A 6363-nucleotide genomic window follows, 5' to 3' on the forward strand; every position below is an offset into this window, starting at 1 on the left:
GTAAATAAATGTGATATTACATTTCTTGCTGGTTTCTAAGTTAGTAAAATTTGATAAGAAAATTAGTTTAAAAAAATCTAAAAAATAGAAGCAATGGAGGCTGTTTTTGGGGGTTTGAGTCTCCTTAGCCCACCTCACTCAAACCTCACTGCTGAGTCCCACTCCTGGGTTTCCTGGAATTCCACCCTGGAAGCGGCCATGGCTGTGAGCAGCCAATCTGTCCATGCTCTACTTGCTAGCTCTGGTGGCCACTCCAACTTCCCATCTGCTTGCAGCCTCTGCTCCTCATCTCTCCACTTCCTGTCCTGAATCCTGTCTCTGAGTGGCATTCTCTAAACTGTACTCACTTTCACTTTTAGTCATCGTGAGCAGTTTCCCGTTGCAGGGCCTTACCCATTCCTAATCTCTTAAGTCTGTCTTCAACTCCACAGATATTCAAACTTTGTTCTTCTTCCAAGGCACAGATTCTGTAACTCCGCTCTTGAAATTTGATGTGTCATGACAGGTTCAGCCAGCAGCAGCAGCAGCAGCAGGGGAAATGTGTGGCACCATCCATCACTAAACACTTGGGAACACAGACAACAGGCACAAAAAATGGCCAACATCCTTGCTTGCTGACCAGCCACCCCTCAAGCCCACCCTGGGGGACTGACCTTTGCCCCAGAAACTCTTAGTGCTCTTGAGTTTCTTGAGCTGCTGATGGAAAGTGCTGCCTCCCCAGCCCTCTTGCTAGCAAGCCTTCTTGCCCTTTGGGACAGGGATTAGGTAGGATAGGTGGGGTAGGGATGGGATATTAGTGTATCTGAAAACTGATGCCTTCGCCTTTCCAGCTCTTTCGTGACAGGCATCAACAATATGTACAGCATTTTAGAGTTCACAAACCACCTTCAGGTAGCATCATTTACAAAGCCTCTCAGCCACTCCAAGCAGGGAGCCAGGAGTTATCATCATCACTGTTTTATAGATGAGACAGTGGAGAACTGGAAGGTTGCTGTCTTTCCCCGCAGGGGCTCAAACAATAAAAGCAAAGTTGGGCTTATATCCAGGTTTTATGTCAACTTGACCTTTAGTTTACCAACTCTGCCTTGCTAAGTGGATAAAATCTCACACTAATGAATCCCAAAGGACCTCTCAACGGCTTTGTTCAGTGAAGATTTGACATAGTAAATGCATTTATGGCAATCACATTTGTATTCAGTTTACAAATGGCAGTCAAATCCATGACTTTAGGTAATCTCTATAATGACCTTATGTAGAAGCTTTTTTTTATTCTTGTTTTACACATGAGAAAACTCACACTCAGGAAGGATGAGTAACTTGCTCAAGATTACACAGCTACTGAGTATCACAGATGAGTGTCAGTTTTCCTCACGATAGAACCTCTGTCCACTATGTACAGCTCCCCTCTGCTATGAATTCTAAACTGAAAAAAAAGGGAGATGAACATAGTGAGGCAGGTTTCCCAAACCATTTCTGTTCAGAAACATAGATGCTTGGGCTTCTCCCGTATCCTTCCACAAACTCTCCCACGCTCTAGGGGTGGTAGCAGGTAACCCAAGTGATGGTTCTGATTGGCTGAGGCTGGGAGCTTCTGATTGGCTGAGGCTGGGAAACACTGCTATAGGGGAAAGCTGCACGCAGAATACTGCAATTTAGTTTCCTCCAAACAACTCGTTTTTCATATGGGGTGTTTCCTTTGGATGGGTGTTTTGGGTAGGTCTTTGGGGAGGAAGTCATCGGGAGGACTGTGACCATTAGATCTTTTCAGGCCTGTAATCCTAGCACTTTGGGAGGTGGAGGTGGGAGGATTGCTTAAGCCCAGGAATTTGAGACCAGCCTGGGCAACATAGCAAGACCCTGTCTCTACAAATAATAATCATAAAAATAGCCAGATGTGGTGGTGCCTGTCTGTGAACCCAGCTACTCAGGAGGTTGAGATGGGGGGATCATTTGAGCCCAGGAGTTTGAGGCTGCAGTGAGCCGGGTTCATGCCACTGCACTCTAGCCTGGATGACGAAGAGAGACGCTGTCTCAAAAATTTATTTTTATCTTTATTTTTAGAGATGAGGTCTCGCTTTCTCACCCAGGCTAGACTGGAACTCCTGGGCTCAAGTGATGCTCCCACCTCAGTCTTCCAGGTAGCTGGGGCTACAGGTGTGCTACTGCTCCTGAATCCTTTTCTTTATTCTTTATGCACAATTTCTTATTCATCAGATGTTTGGCTTCCCTGTATAGCAACATGACTCTAATGAAATTTCATCTGGTGAAACACTGACCTTGTTAAGATAATGTTAGATTCAAATTGCATCCTCTAAGGGCTAGCCACATCTTCCATCTTGCAAATTCCATGTAGTACCACGAGTTACAACTCTTCTGAAAACAGACATCAGTTGTTAAATTGATTCTTAAATATTTTTTGTTAAGGATTCTCATTGTCAGAAGACTCTAGAATCTTCAACCAGCATCGCATCATCTGAGAGCTTGTTAGAAATGAAGCAGCTCAGGCGCCGCTTCAGGTGTCCTGAATGAGAAACTGCATTTAACAAGATCCCCAGGTGATTCACATGCACCTTTAACATTTGGGAAGCGGTGTTTTAGAACACCTTTTCATTTAGTTCATTCAGTTACAACTTGCTATCTCTCAAGGGAGGTTCTTAAAATTTGTTTTAATTTGAAATTCAGGGGGTTACATGTGCAGGTTAGTTATAAGGGCATATTGCGTGATGCTGAGGTTTGGGCTTCCGATCCCATCACCCATATTGTAAACGTAATGCCGAATAGGAAGTTTTTCAGTCCTTCTCCGACTTCCTCCCTCCCTCTCCCACTTTTGGAGTTCCTAATGTCTATTGTTCCCATCTTTATGTTCCTGTGTACCCAATCTTTAGCTCCCACTTATCAGTGAGAACATGCATATTTGGTTTTCTGTTCCTGTGTTAATTCACTTAGGATAGGCCAGGTGCACGCCTATAATCCCAGCACTTTGGGAGGCAGAGGTAGTCAGATCAGTTGAGGTCAGGAATTCAAGACCAGGCTGGCCAACATGGTGAAAACCTGTCTCTACTAAAAATACAACAATTAGCCAGGTGTGTTGGCAGGTGCCTGTAATCCCAGCTACTTGGGAGGCTGAGGCAGGAGAATCGTTTGCACCTGGGAGGCAGAGGTTGCAGTGAGCTGAGATCGTGCCATTGCACTCCAGCCTGGGCAATAAGAGTGAAACTCTGTCTCAAAAAACAAACAAAAAAATTCACATAGGATAATGGCCTCCAGCTATCATGGTTGTGTAGTATTCACAGCCACCATCGACAACCACTCTTCCGCCTTCAATGCTGGGGCTGTGAATGGTTTATGGTTTGTAATATTCCATGGTGTATATGTAACACATTTTCTTTATCCAATTCACTGTTGATGGTCACCTAGGTTGAGTCCATATCTTGCTATTGTGACTAGTGCTGTGAAAAACAAATGAGTACAGGTGTCTTTTTGGTAGAGCAATTTATTTTCTTTTGGGCATATACCCAGCAATGGGATTGCTGAGTAAAATGGTAATTCTACTTTTAGTTCTTATCCCCAATCCCCAAAGAGGAAACTGGTTTTGAGAGATTTAATCACTCGACCAATTAGTAGTTAATGGCTGAAATGGAATTAAAACTAGATCTGTCTACTCCTTGCAACATTTCCCTTAATACGTTTTCTTTCTTTCCTTTCTGAAGCCTCTTTATTAAGTCAGTTTCCAACCCCTGGCAATGTCTCCAGGTCTCTTTGAAGGTGGCATGGTAAAAAAGCAAACAATAAATAAGAAACAAAATTTTATATCAAAGTATTGTGAATAAAAATTGTAATTTGTTTGTGGGAATGTAAATTGGTACAACTATTATGGAAAACAGTATGGAGGTTCCTAAAAAAGTTAAAAATAGAACTACCGTATGATTCAGCAACCCCTCTACTGGGTATGTATCCAAGGGATATGAAATCAGTGTGGTGAAGAGATACCTGCACTCCCATGTTCATTGCAGTACTATATTCACAATAACCAAGATATGGAATCAACTTAAGTGCCCATCAATGGATTAATGGATAAAGAAAATGTAACATGTATAAACAATGGAATACCATTAGCCTTAAAAAAAAAAGGAAATCCTATTTTTTTTTTTGTGACAACTGGATGAACCTGGAAGACATTATATTAAGTGAAATAAACCAGGCATAGAAAGACAAACATTACATTTTCCCACTTACAGTCGAGTGTAAAAAAGGTGACTTAATAGAAGCAGAGAGTAAAATGGTAGAGGCAAAGGAAGGCAGATTGAGGAGATGTTGGTCATATGACACAAAATTTTAGTTAGGAAGAATGAATTCAAGAGATCTAAGTGCATCATGATGAAAAAAAGTCTATTAAAATTAAAAATCTGAAACAAATATATTTTTTGTGTATGCATTTGTAACACATATGACAAAAATGCTAACAACCCTAATATATAAAGAGTGTTTATACACCAATAAAAGCACTTTCATAGAAAAGATAAAAGACCAATTAACATGAAGAGCCTCACTAGCAATCAGAAATATAAAGGAGAGATATCTTTTTTGTTCCCTAAATTGGCAAAGAGTTAAAAGAAAAGATAAAACCCAATGTAGGTGAGAATGAGGGCAATAGATCCCCAAATTTTCTATTATTAAAAATGGTGTTTTAGAAGAATACTTAATGAAAAGGAAAGATGCTTGCCATATATTAGTAAGAAAGACATGTAGAAAATGTATACAATTACTTTCTGCTCCTCCCGTTAGACAGACAGCTGCATCTTCTCATGTAGCACCAGCTGTATCCCTGAGACACCATGGTGAAGGTGAAGACCAAAGTAAATGGATTTGGCCATGTTGGATGTATGGTCACCAGGGCTGCTTTTAACTTTGGCAAAGTGGATACTGTCACCATCAATGACCCCTTCGTTGACTTCAACTGCATGATCCACATGGTCCAGTATGATTTCACCCATGGCAAGTTCCATGGCACCATTAAAGCTGAGAATAGGAAGCTTGTCATCAGTGGAAATCCCATTACCATCTTCTAAGAGTGAGATCCCACCAAAATCAAATGGGGTGATGCTGGTGCTGATTATGTTGTGTAGTCCACTGGCATCTTAAATACCATGAGAAAGCTGGAGATGTCTTAGAAGAGGGAGGCAAAAGGGTCATCATCTCTGCCCTTTCTGCTGACACCCCCTTATTCATGATAGGCATGAATCATGAGAAGTACAAAAACAGCCTCAAGATCATCAGCAAAGCCTCCTGTACCACCAACTGCTTAGCTCCCCTGGCCAAGGTCATCCATGACAACTTTGGCATCATGGAAGAACTTATAACCACAGTCCATGCCATCACTGCCACCCAGGAGACCCTGGATGGCCCCTCTGGGAAACTGTGGCATGATGGCCATGTGGCTGTCCAGGACATCATCCCTGCATCTACTAGTGGTGCCAAAGCTATGGGCCAGGTTACTCCTGAGCTGAATGGGAAGCTCATTGGCATGGCCTTCCATGTCTCCACTGCCAACGTGTTGGTCATGGACCTGACTTGCCATCTGGAGAAACCTGCCAAATATAATGACATCAAGAAGGTGGTAAAGCAGGAATTGGAGGCCCCCTCATGGGCATCCTGGGTTACATGAGCACCAGGTTGTCTCCTCTGACTTTAACGGCAACACCCCCTCTTCTGCCTTCAACGCTGGGGCTGGCATTGCCCTCAACAATCACTTTGTCAATCTCATTTCCTGGTATGACAATGAATTTGGCTATAGCAACAGGGTAGTGGACCTCGTGGCCCACAAAGCCTCTGAGGAGTAAGACCCCAGACCACCAGCCACAATGAGAGCATGAGAGGAGGAGAGAGGCCCTCAGCTGCTAGGGAGTCCCTGCCACACTCAGTTCCCCACCACACTGAGAATCTCCCCTCCCCACAATTTCCACACAGACCCCCCTGACGAGGGAGGGGCCTAGGAAGCGCACTTTGTCATGTACTATCAATAAAGTCCCCTGTACTCAAAAAATTAATTAACTAATTAATCAAAATGTATTGAATACTAACATTATGCTAAGGAGAGTCAATTCCTGCTTGTTTTTAAAAATATAATTCTTCACCATTCAACTTGAAATTACTGTCCTTGAAGAGCTAAACTCAAATAGGAGAAATTGAAATTTTCCTCCTCAATATTTTAATATGAAAATTTTCAAACATACAGAGATCGAGACCACGGTGAAACCCCGTCTCTACTAAAAATACAAAAAATTAGCTGGGCGTGGTGGCGGGCGCCCGTAGTCCCAGCTACTCGGAGAGGCTGAGGCAGGAGAATGGTGTGAACCCGGGAGG

General features: G+C 42.8%; 1 pseudogene; it reads left to right on the top strand.

The window, feature by feature from the left end:
• Positions 1 to 4835: 4835 nt before the first annotated feature.
• Positions 4836 to 5840, top strand: LOC100590673 (annotated as a pseudogene).
• The last annotated feature ends 523 nt before the right edge of the window (positions 5841 to 6363 follow it).

The sequence above is a fragment of the Nomascus leucogenys genome, chromosome 3, assembly GCF_006542625.1.
Source record: "Nomascus leucogenys isolate Asia chromosome 3, Asia_NLE_v1, whole genome shotgun sequence".
Lineage (NCBI taxonomy): Eukaryota > Metazoa > Chordata > Mammalia > Primates > Hylobatidae > Nomascus > Nomascus leucogenys.